The 19654-nt window shown below is 25.5% G+C and overlaps 1 protein-coding gene across 10 annotated transcripts in view; it reads right to left on the bottom strand.

Annotated features, from left to right (window-relative positions):
* Window positions 1-359: 359 nt before the first annotated feature.
* The window catches only part of LOC147812633 (SPRY domain-containing protein 7-like), a 40606-nt gene continuing 21311 nt past the window's right edge, over window positions 360-19654 (bottom strand). For 6 of the 10 annotated variants that reach the window (XR_015433510.1, XR_015433511.1, XM_087162513.1 and 3 more), the window contains exon 5: window positions 12500-14004. The gene's annotated coding sequence lies outside the window, so the exon portion shown is untranslated. Of the gene's footprint in view, window positions 7503-7730; window positions 8353-12499; window positions 14005-19654 lie in introns of those variants that run through there. The other 4 variants (XM_087162514.1, XM_087162518.1, XM_087162519.1 and 1 more) reach the window with 4 other exon arrangements.

Below are 19654 nucleotides of genomic sequence, written 5' to 3'. Positions count from 1 at the left end.
TACTCCTTAACAGTATGGTGCTCTAAACTATGTCTTGAAAATTTCTTAAGGAGAAAAATTTGCATGATTTATATTTTAAACTGTTATTAAGCTTTAAAAAAAATTATGTAATTATTTCTTTCATTAAAATATAATTATGAAAATAGTTTTAGTACATTTTGAATTAGTAAATAATGTGTTTAAAGCTATTTTTAAAATATTTTATTAAAGTTGTTTTTTTAAATAATACTGTAATAAAAAAATAATTAAATTAACAAAATTTTCATTTTTGTACTTGTTTTTAAAAAAGAAAAAATGTGTTTCAAAACAGAAAAAAAAAAAAAACAATGTTTGATGAGCACAGAATTGAACTACACACATTTTGGATTATATAAAGGGAATTTATTGTACGCAACATTCAACAACATTCTACAAATGCATAATAGTTTATACATGGTTTAAAACATTGTAACATACATAAAAACAATAGCAGGTACAAAATATTTTAAACATAAAGTGTTAGCACAATTTTTAAAATACACAAATAAGTTTTGCTTATTAAGAAATAAAAAAAAGGGAGATATATCACAAAGTACAAAAAGCAAAATGCTAAGAAAAAAAAAAGAAAAAAACAGTTATAAATTTAAAAGCATATAACAACTTTAGTATATACAATTATTTTTTTTTAATTCTCAGACAAAAGTAAATATACAGCTAAAAGAAATATTAAAAGTGAACAGCCAAGTTTAAGAGATATTTTTACACTTTTACAATACTTATATTAGCCGCTATTATAAATGTTCCAATTTTGGTCAAGTGAAATTATTTTGAAAGTTGAAAACAAAGTCAAAGCTTAATTTAGAGATTTTTTTAATTTTTTCTATTCGTCGTTTAACAGCCAAAACCCAATTCAATTTTTGGGTTTATGACTACTAATGTTCAACTCTGTAGCCTTGAAATTTTGAACCACTCCAGAAGACAAGAAACCTCCTGAATCAGTACCCCCAGAGGTATTGGTTTGTTATGGAAACATGAAGGACTTTGTGACCCGAGAGATTTAAAGTGCAACAGCCAAAATTTACTACACGGTGAGTCTTTGGCTGGCAGGGATCGAACCCACGATCTCTTCGACGCGGGCCCAGTGCCCCAGGCTATCCTGGCCTTCTATTTTAGAGATCATAGTTTTAGAGAATGCACAATTTATTTTAAATTTTCAAAAAAGCATAAATATACAGCTAAAAGAGATAGTAAAAATGAACAATCAAACTTAAGAGATATTTTTCCACTTTTACAATATTTATATTAGCTGCTATAATAAATGTTTTGAATTTAGGTCAAGTGAAATTATTTTGAAAGTTGAAAATAAAGTCAAAGGTTACTGCAGAGATTGTAATTTATTTACGAAATTATACATCTATTTTACTTTTTATTTATTCTCAAGATTCAAATATTTTAAAGCAAACCACAATTTCGAAATAATGAATGAAAAATAAAAGGAAATTCTAGCCTTCAACCTTCTGAGAATCAGTGTCCAACCAGGGTGGCCACTCGAATCAGATTTCAAATTTCCCTGATTTTTCCAGGTTTTCCAGATAAAAATCTTAAAATTTCCAGGTTTTTGTTTCTTTTTGCTTATAAAGTATAGGATGTGTACAAGAAAAGTGTCTATATTATAAAATATTTTATTCAAAATTTTACTTTTTTAACGTATCATACTTGAAAAAAAAATATTTATTTTGACAATTTTCAAGATTTTTTATTTATTTTTTAATGTTTTGGTACAAAATTTTGAATCAAAAATCATATATTGACCAACAAAGGAGCCTTTTTTTAAAATTAAAATATGTTATAAGAGGTTAAAATGAAATAGAAAAAATTGCCATTAATGCAACAATTTGTCGACAAACATTGCTGTTAGCGATTGTAAAAAAATGTGTGATTCGTTGGTTTGCTCAGAAAAAATAATTCACAGATTTCTTTGAATGGGAGTAGAAAAAGAAAAAGAGTGCGATATAAAATCTATTATCATAAAATTTAACCAACTAATTTTTGGAGAATTTTATAAATTTAAAAATACAAAAACATTTTGTCAAAATCGAGAAAAAAAATAACCACCAAAGCATCGGAACAAACTTGAGCCATAAATGGATTCAGCCCAAAGACAGTATTTAAAAATAGAAGCTAATATCCTAAATCTTTTTCCACCTACACCAGAATCTTTCCTAAATTGCACAGTTCCATAGCGGTCAAAGGTTTCTGCATTCGTTTAGCAACAGTAGGAGAATTTTATGTGGCATTCTAGTTTAACAGCTGTAATGGAGCAAATTTTGATGCAAGCAAAGTATTGCTAAGTTGATGATATTTCAACTGTTTGGCGATACATTTCCGTTAAAAAAAAGTGGGTATAATGGATGAAATAATTTAAATTAAGAAAATTAGCAAATAATATAAATTAGTGAAATTAAAAAAATTATCAAAGAAAAATTTCCAGCTTTTCTTTAAAATTCCCTTATTTTTCCAGGTTTTTATCCAAATTTCCCTGATATTTCCAGGTTTTTTCCAGTATAAAAAAATTCCCTGATAATTCCAGGTTTTCAAGGTTTTCCAGGTGGGTGGCCACCCTGCCAACATATTAGACAACATTTCGTATAATTTTATCACTTAAAATATAATATTTCAAGATTTTTTTTCTTCAGTTTGCATGTCCATATGATGCAATTGCCTGAGTAAAAATACAATTCGATTTACTCACATTAAACTGAGTATTTAATTACATTGAAAAATCTACAAGAATTATAAGAAATTTGATGTAAGTAGCCTTTTTTGACAATTTTATGACAAATAAATATCTTATTATTTATAATCAGTGGATTTTATTTCACGAGGAAATACACATTAAATATAGATAGCAATATGCAGACAAAAAAAAAACAACTAAAAATTAAGATTTATCACTGTTTATGTAATAGTAAATTACATTTAATTAATTAAATATTTTTTTAAAAAAATGATTGCACACCTCAGTTTACTTTCTTTTACATTGTTGAACGAGGAAATTGCGAAGAAATATCAATAAAAATATCCAACAATAAGTAAAAATACCAAAACTTAATACTAATCATATTTTTATATTATGATTAAAAATAATTAAAAAAAAGTAAATTCCGTTTAATTAATTAAATTTTTTTATCACGCTTACAGGTTTCTTTTTTTTTTTCTATTCTACATTATTCCCAGTAATAATCACATTTACATTAAATATAGATAGCAATATGCAGGAAAAAAAAAACTAAAAAATTAAGATTTATCACTGTTTATGTAATAGTAAATTACATTTAATTAATTAAATATTTTTTAAAAAAAATTATTGCACATCTCAGTTTACTTTCTCTTACATTGTTGAATGAGGAAATTGCGAAGAAATATCAATAAAAATATCCAACAATAAGTAAAAAATACCAAAACTTAATACTAATCATATTTTTTATATTATGATTAAAAATAATTAAAAAAAGTAAATTCCGTTTAACTAATTGAATTTTTTTATTACGCTTACAGGTTTCATTTTTTCTATGCTACATATTTCCCAGTAATAATCACATTTTCTGTCATTATTTAAAATTTGGGTCTAAGGAGATTAAAGTAGTGTAAAATTACAAAATAAATAGCATAGTTGCCAACTCAATACAAATTACAAATTTTTGCGAACTAGTGTAAACATAGGTCAAGCATTTTTTGTGTAAACATTTGTATGCAAAACATTTTAAAAATAGAACGCCGGAGATTTTTTAATAATTAAATAAAAAACTGTGCTAAATTAACGGCTAAAAACTCACATTGAATGCAATTATTAAAAACTGTAAGAATAAGTTTTAAAAAATCAATTTGGTTAGTATTTTTTTAAATTTCAAAATTAAAAGACATTCAATTTAAGTTTGCTTTAAAATATTAATTTAATAACATATAATAAAAATCAAGAAGACAAAAAATATTGTTTCAATTAATTTAAAATTAATAAATTCTTAAAAACAAATAATAAATTACTAATAACAATTATTTAAAAATGAATGCTTTTAAACAAATTACTGCTAATAAAATAAATGCTTTTAATTAAACTTTTATTTGAAGTTTATCTTACATTATATTATTAGTATCGTCTAATTTAAAATCTCAAGCAAGCAATAAGGTGAGTAAAAAATATACAGTACAGAACCCGTTATCCGGAAATCAGTAAACCGGAACGAAATTCGATACATTTTCCCGCTATTTTTTTATAAAAAAAAATTTTTTTTTCCTCATAAGATGTTAGGATTTTTCTTTCTTTTTTTAAAGATGTTTACCTTACCATCATTTTGGAAATAATCATTAGTGTATAACTTCGCTTTTTCAAGATTATTTCCAAATATTTTTATTTTTTAGTTGGGTTTAACAATAAAAAAAACGGCAATTTGTAGCGATCCAGAAAACCGGAAAAATCAGTTATTTGGAATAGCGATGGTCCCGGATAATCGGTTCTCTACTGTATTTTGTTCTATTCCCCTATTCTTAGGAAGTTTTCTACATTAAACAAGGAGCACTACAGAAATAAACAATACCTACACATAATTGCCAATATGAAAAGGAAAAAGGAAAGTAGATTTTACTAGTAATTATGTAATAAATAAAATATTTTAGGCTAAGAAATTTTATAGATCGTTATAGTTGTAAAATATAAAAACTGTGTCACACTAATAACCATAAATTTAAATTGACAGCAACATTTTTGACACATGAATAGCTTTAAATGAACTTTAACATAAAATAATTTTATAATGTTACATTTCAGTATCTATAATTTTGAATGGTAAAAGATATTTACTTAATTTTAAATAACTTCAGCCTATTCTTTTAATAATTTAAAAATAGAAAGTTCTGAAGAAAAGGAAAATAAACTGAAATTTCAGCATAAATAAAAGTTCCGCATAAAATTAAAAGTTTCATCTTGATAAGGCTTCTTTTATTGCTTTGTATTAATACTCAAGCAAACAATAAACAAAGAAAAAAAAACCTACTCTAATAAGGATTTTTCTTTTTTAGATTCTTTTCTAATTTTCAGGAAATTTTCGAAAAATTGAAAAAATCTCAATTAATCTAGGTGAAATTAGGAAAATCCAGGAGTCTATTGGTAACTCTAATAAAATTTGCAACGCGAGATATTAATTAAAATCATAAAGCAGCAATCTATGGCTTGAAGACCCTTTTTATTGAAAGATCCTAATTTTTCATTAAGAATTGGATTTAATTTCCCAGAATACGAAATAAAACAACACATTTAAAGGAAAAAAAAGCCGAGAAAGCAAACTATGTACTTAAGAGAGAACTATGAATTAATTATTATGCTATGACACAATATTACAAGGAAATATGCAGATATTAAAATATCTCTATAAATTAATTCACACTTATATATATACAATACATTCATAGAAATATTAAATGTGAAAAGCAAAAATTTTCACCAGCAAACTTATAGATAGGAAATTAAATTTATTTAATGATTCAAAAGAAAAAATAAACTTTATGCAATATTCAGACAAAATGTAACCATATTCTGCAATTGCTCTCGTAAAGATTAATAATCGAATTCTACAATGTTCACTCTTAATACAGAAGGTGAACAAAGTGTATGATATTTTAATGAGAAAAAAAAGTACAAGTACAAAAAAGTACACGCAAAAGTACAAATCAGAATAATCATTTGACAATAAAACTTTTTGTACACACTTCCTCATTGAATACTTAAAATTCGAAAGTTAGCAATCTTTTTCTTTAATTCTCAATAACTTGGAGTACAGAATGTTTTACAAGCACTTATAAATAAAGAGAATTAGGCTAAACCAGTGAAAACTCCTAAAATGATCACTCCAATTTACATTTATTTCTTTTTTCTCGGGGTAGATTATTTTTAAATAGCATAATTGTTTTTATTTTGTCAAGCGGTATTTATTGAAACAGATGTATATTTCAAAAAATATTTTGCAATTAATTACATTTTTATAAGCATTTTTTCTGCATTTAATTATTTTAAATGAACTAAATCCATGTTTCAAAAAAATATTCTGATATTAATTACATTTTTACAATTGCTAGACATCATATTTAAAAAAGAACAAAACAAATTTCTTATTTACAAGGATTCCATAGAGAACCCAATTAAATAAAATTATAGACTTCAATCTTTGACCGAGGAAGCATTTTCCCCCTTTAAACAAAATAATAATGAAATGTATTTGGCTTAGAAAAAAAAACTAGCTTCTAAAAATGGCAATAGAAAAATTAAAAAGTTTTTTTTTTTTAAGTAGCAACAAAACTTGATGGATTAGAATCTTTTTTAAATGGGGTATTTTATAAAATGTAAATAATTAGTGAAGTTTCAGCTTATTTAAATAAAAAAAATTAATATTTAGTGACTTTTGCAAAAGTGACTGGCAAAAGTGACAAAAGAGTGACTTAGAAGATATAATGACTGGGTTCTGGCATCTGTGTTCTTAAAACCTTTGCATTGAAGAGCAAACAATAAAAAAAGGTGGTATTTAAAAGAGAACGAAGTAAGGAAGTCACTGATTAGTCGATGTCGTAAATAATATAAATCATCAAAAAGTCATAATCCTTACTAGAAATTATTTAATAAATTTGTTTTGCATCAATAATTCGAGCATCAGTTACTATACGTCAAACAGACAATACAGAATAGAAACTTTTGTCATATTTTGATTTTATAATTTTAAAAGAAATGTGCTATTACTCAAGACAATTGATCCAATAAAATATCAAATTGATTTAAGCAAATGTTAAGGAAAAAAAAACTGCTAATGAACTGCTTTTGCTAACATACATAGCGTTTGAATTTTGTTTTTGGTTTCTAACTTTTTATTTATACTGTTTAGATAATTGATCAGCTTTATAGCCAATTGGCAACTTTTTGATGGTGGTTAAAATGCTGAAAAAAACAAAGAAAAAAAACCGAAATTCAATGAAAAAATTAGCAGTTCATTGGCAGTTTTATAAATAAAATTTAGGAAAAAAAAGTAATTAGTCTATAAAATGGCCACTTATTTACTATCCAAGATTAAGAATGCCATCTTAGTATAGTAAATATCCAATCTTGGATAGTAAATATCCAAGATTAATATGGCATTGATTGGAATAGTTGAAAAAATTATAAATGCAATTTAGAACATAAAAATACCACAAAGGTGACAAAATATTGTTTAAAAATGCAGCAGTGTTAACAAAATGGCAATCTCAATGGAATAATTCAGACAGAGGCAGACGTCTATTCAAAATTATTAACAATGTTACTTTTTTTAAAACAATTCCTCCAAAACAAGTCATCTGGTTCTTGACGGGTCATGGACCATTTCCAACCTTCTTTAATTACCTGCATATAACAGATACTGATCTTTGCACCTTTGGCCAACAAGGTTCGCCTGAACATTATCTCACTAGTTGTTCCTACACTGTCTCCTGGCATAGTCGTCAACCTAGCCCAACAAATTTAGAAATTTGGCAGAAAACTTTTATTACAAACAATACTTTAAATAAAAGATTAATAACAGTAATGAACTTCTTGGAAGAAAAGCTTTCTGCTTGGAGAAAAGAAAAAAAAAAATTAATGAACTTCTTAGCGGATAATGACTATCTATTAAAATTTTAATAACTTCCCATTTCACATGTATAATATTTTTTTTTTTTGTCTAATTTCTTCTTAAATTCCACACTTTCAGTAAAATCTATTCTTTTTTTTTATAATTTCTAAATTTTTTTTTTAAATATTATGTTATTTAGGCTGGAGTGGAGCTGGACCAGCGGCCAAGTCCTGGGCTATATGGTTAAGGGTTTTCATAACCTAGGTACATGCTCAGGGCTTGGAGGAAAGAAAAAAAAAAGCAGTGTTTATTTATGATACAAAATGGCAACCTAAATCAGTGTTGCCACTCAAATCTGGAAAAAAAATTCCCTGTGTTTTCCCTGAACTATTATACACAATATATTAAAAGGAAACAACAATTACTGTGCTCTTTTGTGAGCTATATAGGGCTAACTATATTTATTAGTTTTAATTGGTGGGAAAACAGCTGAACATATTTAAATAATGTTATAGTAAGTGAAATAGTTTAGTATAGCCGAAATATCATGGCTAAATATCCCATAGATTACGCTTTGAGTGGGTACCATTTTTTGAAAGACAAAAATAAGAAACAAAATTCCCTGCATTTTCCCAGTTTGCAAGGAAAAAATCAAAATTCCCTGCATTTTCCCTGCTATTTTAGGTGATTTCTAAATTCCCTGTATTTTCCAGGTTTTCCCTGTTCTCCATGTAGAGTGGCAACCCTGTAAATATCAAAATAGTGTCTTGAAATAGTAAATATAAAGAACAGAAATGATATTAAAGGGAATTCCGATACATAGATTCAGTACCAAACAATGCCAACATTATTTTTTAAAAATAATACTTGAAGAAAGGTTCTTGGTGACATTTTGATTTGTTTTCGAGTGAAAATCTTATTGTGGTCGAATTTAGCTGAACAAAATTTACTTATTAAGTCAAGATCTAAATGGGCGGTGATGTTCTTTAACTTCTTTAGAATGGAAAAAAGTGCATTTGGCATCAAAGAGTCACCTTTAGAAAGCCTCTGTTTTGGCATTAAATTAAAATTTAAGAGAGTGCCAACCCCATACAGTGTATCTGCTACATTTTAGATTTTCAAATTCATGACTTTTCATGATTGATTCCAAGAATTTTTCATAATTCAACAAAGTTACTATTTTCTCCAACAAAAACACAACATTAAATTTAAAAAAGCATTAAAATAACATTCATTGAAATGATAGGTATAACCAAAACTGTTATACTCTGCATCTTCATATTTATAGAATTTAAATTTGAAAAACAGAGTAAAGAAAGAGTTTAAGCAATAAAATAGCTGAAAAAAATACAAAAGCAAATCTTTATTTTTCCTGCAGAATTACATTCTAAAGATACTTTTCTTGTTCATCGAAAAGGAACAAAACAGTCTATATTTTTCTGTTCTCATTTCAGAAAAAAAAATTCGCCAATGTCTGGCTTGCTTCAGCTAGAATTTTAAATTGATAAATTGAAAAAAAATAAATAATAACAAAAATTCTGAAATCACAGACGTTTAAAAGATAATTTGCTCTAGAAATGTTTTTCTTTCATTTTCTGAACAAACACCATAATTTTTAAAGAACACGATAAAAATATTTCATATTTTGATCAAATATGACTGTGAGTGGGGATTAAAAATTATATTTCTCGGCGACCTAAATCCAGGACTTTTCATGATTTTTTTTTCAAAAAATAGTTTAAATCATGATATTTCATGACAAATTTCTTTCCAGGTGTGGATACCCTGCGATAATGTAAACAGTTTAAATGAGTCATGGGGTTGATAAATATTGCCAATTTGAAGAAAATGTCATTTATAACTTACCGTCACTCAACTCCTCAAATGCAAAGTGCATAACATGTTGGCTAATTCATAATAAACAAAAAGTGGACAGCAAAAAGTTACAGTAACAGAGGACAAAATGATGCATCATAAGTAAAGTATAGTAATTGTTATTAACAAAATTCTATAACAAAAAATATATTTAAAAAGAAAAAGGTATAACAAAAATCATAATAAAACATGAGATAAAAATTTAGACACATCTCTTACTTCACTTTCAGTTCTTAAAATTAGAATAATTTTGAATTACAAAATAAATTCGGTCAGAAGTCTTTTCTACATTGTTTTACAGTTTACAATAAAAATCAATGATTGTAGTAAATAACAGATTTTTTTCATTTCATAAAATTCAAATCATTGTAAAATTTTGTGTGAACCAGTGAAGGTAAATTTTGATTACCATAAAATTTAATTTTTATTTTTATATTATATTATATTAATATTTTTATATTATTATCATATTATATTAATATTATATTATATTAATATTTTTTATATTATTATTAATATTTTTTTAAAAAAAGGTTTAACAAAAATCATAATTAAACTCTTCAAACATGAGATAAAAATTTAGACACATCTCTTACTTCACTTTCAGTTCTTAAAATTAGAATAATTTTGAATTAAAAAATAAATTCGGTCAGAAGTCTTTCTACATTGTTTTACAGTTTACAATAAAAATCAATGATTGTAGTAAATAACAGATTTTTTGCATTTCATAAAATTCAAATCATTGTAAAATTTTGTGTGAACCGGCGAAGGTAAATTTTGATTACTATTAAAGATTATTAAAATAAAATTTAATTTTTATTTTAATATTATATTAATATTTTTATATTATTATCATATTATATTAATATATTATATTAATATTATATTATATATTATACTAATATTTTTATATTATATTAATATTTTTCATATTATTATTAATATTTTTTTAAAAAAAGTTTAACAAAAATCATAATTAAACTCTTCAAACATCAGATACAAATTTAGATACATCTCTTACTTCCAGTTGTTAAAATTAGAATAATTTTGAATTGAAAAATAAATTTGGTCAGAAATCTTTTCTACATTGTTTTACAGTTTACAATAAAAATCAATGATTGTAGTAAATAACAGATTTTTTTCATTTCATAAAATTCAATTCATTGTAAAATTTTGTGTGAACCGGCGAAGGTAAATTTTGATTACTATTAAAGATTATTAAAATAAAATTTAATTTTTATTTTAATATTATATTATATTAATATTTTTATATTATCATCATATTATATTAATATATTATATTAATATTATATTATATATTATATTATATTAATACTTTTATATTATATTAATATTTTTTATATTATTATTAATATTTTTTTAAAAAAAGGTTTATTAAAAATCATAATTAAACTCTTCAAACATGAGATACAAATTTAGATACATCTCTTACTTCCAGTTGTTAAAATTAGAATAATTTTGAATTGAAAAATAAATTCGGTCAGAAGTCTTTTCTACATTGTTTTACAGTTTACAATAAAAATCAATGGTTGTAATAAATAACAGATTTTTTTCATTTCATAAAATTCAATTCATTGTAAAATTTTGTGTGAACCGGCGAAGGTAAATTTTGATTACTATTAAAGATTATTAAAATAAAATTTCGTAATAATAAACAATGCAACAATCTGTACATAGTAAATAATTTGAGTATAAACTCACAAGACAATACTAAAAGGAATTTTCCGCAAACTCTTATCACAGAATGAAAGTTTTTTTTTTCACATGCTGTACATTTCCAAATATAGCCAGAGAATTTTTGGAGCTATTCAAAAGCTTAAGTAGAGGGTCGGTTTATAGTCAGATCTGTTAAGTTTGCGAAATACCACGCAAACATCACCAACAGAAATTCTTTCTGTTGATTAGTGATAAACCGCTAAATACTATCACAAAATGTACACACAAAACATAAAATAAGATTAAATAAAAAAAAATAAAAATAACTAACAACATAAATTGACAACAGAAAAGGATTTTTTTAATGAGATTTTCATTTAACACGTATTTTTTCTCATAAAACATCTTACAATTAAAACAAACATAAAAAGTTACATTCGCTAGCTTTAAATTAAAATAGATCTCGCTTTTAGTATTTGATTTACTCTTCTTTCTGCAAATTTGCAGAGGTGATGGTGAGTTCAACTCAAAAATCCTGAAAATTTCTGGAGTAAAATCATTAAAGACACAATTCAAAGAACTAATGTCTTTATAAATTTAAATCATTGATATTTTCAAAAGGACATATGCAGCATCATTTAAATTAATAATTATGCATAAGTTTACTTTTATCTCTACCAGAAAAAATGCATAACTGCCAACATGGATAGCAAAAAATCCAGCAGATTTTACGAAATAATATAATTGTTGCAACAATATACTAAATATTTTAGACATATGGAATTTTTATAGTCATTAAAATAGAAAGCTTGCATTATTTTCCAGTTATGATTAAAATTAAAGATACCTGAAATGCTATGTATTATGTTTACTCATAATATAGAATAGTAATAGACATTTAATTCGGCAAAGATAGTTAAAAGATTTTTTCAATTCATTTAAAAAGAGAGTTCTGAATAAAAATAAACTGAACATTTCAGAACAAAAAGCGTTTTAAACTGATTTCTATAAATGAAGTTTGCTTCATTATGTATTAGTAATACTTTTTTAAGCATTCTAGCAAGCAAGCAATAATCTGTAGAAAAATTCTATTTTAAAAGGAATTTTTTTAATACTCAATTTTAGGGAATTTTCTAAAATGTACAAAAACCAGGAGAAACAGGCGAAATCCAGTAGAGTTGGCAGCCATGAAAATATTTACAAATGAAAGAGATGTATAAATTCTAGTTTTAACATTTTTAAATAAAATATACAAGAATATTTACACACAAATGTGATAAATAATTTCTCGAAACTTCTGGATTGCAATTAGCGAAAAATCCGGATTTTTTCCGGAGCGCAATCATCTCTGCGATTGGTAAGCTGAAAGGCTTGAGAAGAAAAGAGGGGGGAAACAAAAGTAGAGAGGAAAGAATCGGCGGGACTTTTAACAAGTTATTATTAAACAAATAAACTAAAGTGGTTTTGGTTGAGCAAAACAAAAAGGGGGGAGTTGAAAGTGACCCACAAAGATAGGTGTTACATCGGGTTAGATATGTGGATTTTGTGTGAATTAACAAAGAAAGAGTGTACTCTGGGCTTACATTTGGAAATGCACAGTATTCATTAGCATCCATTAAAATTTTAAAACTAATTATAAGGGGGAAAAAAAGCTAACCCCTTCAGACCTAGTCAAAACTAGAACAAGTTTAATGATTTTAAAAAAAATCAGATGTTTTTAGAGTGTTAGTGATATTTTGATTCCAATAAAGATTCTCTGAATGTTACAAGAGCTTAAGTTACTAAACTAGTAAAAAGTAAATTAAAAACTGCTATATCAAAAAATGACTGCCACAATAATAGAGTAAGAACATACAACAGAATGTTAAGTAATCACCACCCTTAACATATTTTTAAACTCCTTCAGAAAAACATACAAATTAGGGTTGTTAATAAATACTCAAGCTAAAAAATGTAACAAATCACTATTGAGGAATATCCGTGTAAGAACGTCGAAATTCGTTTGATTGTCAGCTGAAACTTAGTAGTCTTTAGAATAATCACTTTTCAAATTCTCTTGTTTTCCCCAGGCAATTAAACAAGTTTTAATATTTCTAATGATGTCTCTCATAACAGTGAATAATATTAAATAGTGGTTTTGTTTCTTACCTAACTTAAATCTCAATTTTTTTTTTTACTCCTATGTGTATATTTTTTCACTTCATTCCTGAAAAGGACTGTAAAAATATATATTAAGAAAGTGATTGCAATACACTGTAAATATTATACAGGTTGAAGACATCGTTAAGATGAAGGTCATGTAAAAGTCATTAAATGTATTTTGCCTCATTGACTTAACTTATTACCCTTTATATTATTGATGTAGATTCTTTTTCGTACACAAGATAAAAAATTACTTTTAAACAAATGATGGCAGAAGAAATGAAAAATGCCCCAAAAAGAATAGGATTGATATTTAAATGAATGGAAAACTGTAATTGTCATACGAAAGTACATATTTATATGCAACAGAAACAAGTTGGCAATATTTTTTTTGAAAACTAGAATTGCAATATTTTTAATAAAATCAGAGCATAGGAAAAATAATTTTTTTGTTCATTTACTCGATGTCGGTTATTATAATTTAAAAAAGAAAAAATTACAATGTTATTGCATTAGAGCAACAATCTCCATAAACTAGTTTAAGAGACTTGTGTTAGTGTGTGAATCCTCAACAAAATTTAAATATTGAAAAAGATCATTTAAAAAAAGAAAAGAAAAAAACAGGAATTAAGAGGTTAATAAATATCCCACAAAAGAGTGGCCAGACTGGAAAAAACTATTGTGATGATGGATATGAAAATAGCTGCAAAGAAAAAAAAACACAATACATTATTGGAAATACAAGGAAATATCAACATTGTATATACAATGCCTAGCATAGAAAATATCATTCAGAAAACAGAGATCAGAAGAAGAAATCCATAGGAGTATCCAAGGAGTCCAAAATTTTAAGGACTTATCCAAAAACTTTGTGTAAAAGATAACTAGACAGTTTTTTTCTTTAAATTAAAAAAGCAGTTATTATAAGGAACTCCCAAAAATGTATAGTTTGCATATTTTTTTCCAGCCCTTTTGAAATAAATTTTGACTTTGTCAAACTTCATCAAGAAAAATAAATAAAGTTATCACTTTTACACATAAATACATTTGACAGTCTCAATTATTTTAATTAATCTTGTTAAAGTACACATGTTAAAGATTAACATAAAAACTTACCAATCTTATATTTTTACATTTGAATACATAAGAAAATCTAAGGCATTTTATACAAATAAAAAAAAAATCACAGTAAATTATTAATTAAGTTTGCTTGTAACATGAAAAATTAAAATTATTTGCTGCTATTTTTTTCTTCTAACTCTTGCAAATCAATTTTTTTTCTTTTAAAGTTTTTCTTAAATTATTAGATTTTGACAGCTAAGTCATATAATTTTGTTTCCCTGCATGGACAGCAAATTCAACAGCGGAACTAGTAAGTTCATCTATGCAACGCAATAGTCTAAGGAGTTTCTAAGGACTAATTTGGAAATCTAAGTAGTTCCAAGTACTCCTTGGGGACCTTTTTATTTCCAAGGAGTATAAGGAATAACAAACCCTGCATAAAGTGCGCTAACGAGTTCCGCTCGGAAGCAAGATTTCAACCGAAATGGTTAGAAACAAGCACTACTAGCGTAGTGACATTTTTCACAACGCGTATTGACAAGCTGCGGGCATTGTCAACTGAGCTCGTTCACCATTATTATTCTTCATTGATTATGTTACAAACAAATCCTATTCGCGAAATGCAGTTAGTTTTACTCTCTACAGATGGCAGTAGGGGTTCCATGAATTTCTTTTCATAATGGAGGGGGAATTTCTTTTACCTTATTCTTTTTATGAATATTTTGGCACGTTTTTTAGGGTGTTTGTAAAGTAAAATGGCTCAAAAGCAAAAGTTAGCTAATTATGATGATGATTGTTAAAGATTTTTAAATAATTACTGCAAATTTTTTACAGCGTGTACAAAAATATTTTTTGGTAATTACTGCATTTAAATTCTTCATAAAGTTTTACATTGGTTTAATTTATTGAGTCCTTTCAATTTAATATTTGTCCTATATTTATAATTAACTATTACTATTTATATAATTGATTATAATCATTTATAATTTACTATTTAATAATTATCCTGTTTTAATTATTTTAACTTATGTAAAAACTGTTATTTATGTACTACAAATACTTCAATAAATTTTTAAAACACGTGAGGCGAGCTATCTACGCCACCGCAAGAGAAGGGTGACTTTTTTGGAAGAACGGCGAAGGAAAACAGCTGCCACCTTCGACTTCTGTTTACTCGTAATACTGCGTGAATTAAGTAAACGAAAACTGCCCATTTTCCTAACCGTCAAAGGGTAAATAGGCTTGTTCGGTTGCCATTTATAATATCCAATTAGTAAACAGGGTTGCCCCTCAAATTTGAAAAAAAATTCCTTGTTTTTTCCCTGAGCATACTTAAAACAAATAATAGTATAGTAAATGAAATAGTTTAGTTTAGAAGATAAATCATTCTTAAATATCCCATAGAATACGCTTTGTGAGGTCAGTACTTTTGAAAAGACGAAAATAAAAAATAAAATTCCCTGTATTTTCCTACTTAATAAGGAAAACCTCATAATTCCCCACGTTTTCCCTGCTATTTTAGGTGATTTTTAAATTCCCTGTATTATCCAGGTTTTCCCTTGTTCTCCCTACTCTTTTGAAAGCACATATATAATTTAACTTGCATTGGTGTTATGTTGTGAGACGTTATTTGAGTCTCTAATGTATTTATATGTGTTATCTGATCTATTTCCATTTCAATTATAAAATAACATAATTTAGTATTCAAATATAAAATTACAAAAGCATTCGATTGTATTTTGTTTTCATACTTTATAAGCTAAAGCATCTTAAATGAATCTAAGCGATTTAAATAGACTGCTCAAGATTTTAAATAGCCCTAGAATTGTTTATAAGATATACATTTCAATGAATCGGTTAAAATATGTTTGAATTATACATTTATATAAGCATATTAAAATATATTAGTTACAATCCAATATGTTTTACTGCTAAACTTTATAGTGTTTGTAAGAAAAAAATATGCAATTTCTTGAAATACTAATAAGATGTTTGTAATGTTTTGTACATTATGAATGTTAGATTAGAGATTTGTATATATCTTTCTCAGTAAAAATACTAAATAATTTGAAATGTAGAATTAGCAGTTGGTATAAGATTACCAAAATTGTAAAACTACTTTAGATAAGAATTACAAAGACATTTAAACTGTATTAGTGATGAAAAGTAGTTATTTTTAACTCTAATGAAATTAAATTTAAACAAATTTTAGAAAAAAATACCATATGTGTTTATCTGAAGAATGCTGATAGAAGTTACATTTGTTTACATTTAGCTATTAGAATTTTAAATTTAAATATGCCTGAGAAGAATTTTAATATTGAAGAATTTCTAAATGTACCAAATGTTCGGGGATAAAATTATTAGTTTCTAATTCTATTTCAAGGTTTGGTGTCCTTGTTAACTTATAGTGCTTCTAATGTGCTATTAAAATACTTTTAAGTATTTTAAATAAAGAAAATTTTAGTGAATAAATTACTTAATTGAACACTTATTTTAGAGATGGTTGACTACATTTAGCAGAACTTTGTTTATATTAACCAAAACTTTAGAAAATTTATTTAAGATTCAGATAACTAAGAAAAATATTTTTTAATATATTTTTTGGGAAGTAAAACAATTTTTTTTTATTTTCATTATTCCAATGAGAAATTGAGGTAAGTGTCGATAAATTAATATTTTAGTTTCAGCCAAGAGTCTTAATATCTGTTTATTTTTCAGGCATCAATCATGATTTATGCTTGTTGTGTTCTCTTGTGTCGAGGGAACTATGATGATAATCACAAGGTATTTCGTTTTCCCCAAGACACACAACTGCAACAATTGATTCATTTATGCAAAAAATATTTAAAATTTGTATTTAACTTTTAACTAAGAATATTTGTTTAAATTTATAAAGATTTATTATATGTTTAAATTAACAAGGATTATCACTTTTAATGCTTTCCTAAAGTAGATTGTTTTTCATCACACCTTTTAAAAATAAATATATTATTATTATTGTGAATTGTAAAATGATTAATAGGATGTCTTACATCAAGACTTTTAAAAACAAATATTTAATTATTATCATAAATTGTAAAATGATTAATAGGAAGGTCATAGGAATTTACAGCTTCAATTTAATCTAATGTTTTTATAGTTTTAAAAATGTATTGTAAATAATAGTCTCTTTTTTATAAACTTCCTGTTTACTTTCAAAACTTTTCTTAGTTTTAATTATTGGGTGATGTAATGCAATTATTTACATTATATTTTGGGGTACATCTCATCAGAAACTGCAGTTTTAAGAAACTAAAATTTTGTTTTTACTAATATATATTTCTTATTATCCCATAAAAATAGTTAAAAGCTCCATAAGTATGAGATATTTGTGTGTTTTTCTTAAAGGAAAATTTAATTGGCAATTTACTTATAACTCCAGATTTAATTTATAATATAGAATAGTATTTTAAAAATTAGTGGAAAATTTAGATTACGAAAAGACATTTTTGTATTTCATTCAATATTTTATTTAATTTACTATCCTTTTTCATTTCCTTCCTTCGGATAATTAAATTTCTCAAAATCAACAAGTTTTTAAAATATGTTGTTACAAGAGCAAAAGTGTCGGGTAATTTGAATGGTTCATATATGGTAAAGTATTTAATAACTACTATACAATCATTAGTAATTTACTGTGTTACTTTTACATGTATATTAACAGTTTTATCAAAGGGCAGCATTTTCGAAAAAGATTGTTTCATTAACATGCACAGAAAAATACAGTATGTAAGCAAATACTTTGAATTATCCGTGAAATATTTTTACCAAATTTTTGTTTGCTCTCTAGGGTATGTTTTAAAATAAAATGTTTGGAAATTTGGTCATTTAAAAATATACGACATTTACAATATGTTTTCTTCAGAAGTATAGTAATCTTGAAATTGCAAGTAATGATATAATTTAATAAGCAAAAATTGCATTCATTATTTATATTGGTGTACTTTTTATGCTCCTGTTATTTTATTAAGGGAAGAAATAAACAAATAATTTTTGGTCAGTATATAAGTTTGATATATTATGGTAGAGCTTTATAGATACTTTGCATATGTGTTGTATGTCGGGGAGGTATTTTGGGAATTTTAGTCAGAAAAAATTTTTGCCTTTGCACCCATGATTATAATGAAATTAAATTGATAAAGTAAAAATTTTCCCTGGTTCCAAATTTTTGTTTGCCTTATGGGTTTATGTTTTAAAATAAAGTGTTTGGAAATTTGGTCATTTAAAAATATATGACAATGACAGTGTTTTCTTCAGAAATATAGTAATCTTGAAATTGCAGGCAATGATATAATTAATGATATATGTTTTAAAATGAAATTTTCAAAAATGTTATTTGCTTTAGTATATATATTTTCTGCTTACTGATTCAAATAAAGCTTTTATTCTATATATATATGTTTGTGTCATTATTAAAGCATACTTATACTTCATGATAAAATTAATCTTCATATACTTAAATACCTCATTCATAATGTTCTAGTCTATATCATCAAAGAAATGATTCAGCTTATTTAATAAGTCATATTAAATCATTTTTATCGCATGTATGCAGAACAAAAGAACATAGAAAGAAATTAGAGGGGCAGATGTTAATTTGACAGTTTACTGTAGTAAATAAAAAAAAATTCAGAATAATTATATACATTTGCTATAAATATTTCGAAGGTTTATAAAGGATAAACATTTTTATGCTTTTTTTTATAGAATTTTACGTTTAGTGTTTGTTCCAATAACATTTTGTTTCCATGAATGTAATGTTAAGTACTAATTTTCAATTTTCAGGAAAATATTTTTATTTTTAATCAATTGATATTTATTTAATATGATTGATTACTCTTAAAATAGTTTAAAACTGAAATTTATCCCTTGAAAAAAGGTTTGGATATATCCTATGAAAATAACCACACAAAAAAAATCTTTAAAAACTAATCTAAAGTTTCTTACTGCATTAATTTACTTATTTTTATCATGATTTCTTTCTTCTTTTGATTCATTTTAAATTTATTATATTAAGGCAAAGATTATATATACACAATCATTCAGATCATTAAAAAAATTGGATTCTTATTTTTAGCTTTAAAAAATGAAAGAAACAAAAAAAAACTAATAAGGGATCGACTATCCTCATATCTTCACAGCCTCCTCTGATCACTCTGAAGGTAGAAAATAGCAACGCTCTTTTCTACCTTCTGATCGTGACGTCACAAACAAGCTCCTAGGCCTTCTACTCTAGGCTCCACCCACCC

This window comes from Parasteatoda tepidariorum, chromosome 4 (assembly GCF_982258835.1).
Source record: "Parasteatoda tepidariorum strain Cologne lab strain chromosome 4, Ptep-v5.0, whole genome shotgun sequence".
NCBI lineage: Eukaryota > Metazoa > Arthropoda > Arachnida > Araneae > Theridiidae > Parasteatoda > Parasteatoda tepidariorum.
This window is presented reverse-complemented; position numbering and strand designations above follow the sequence as displayed.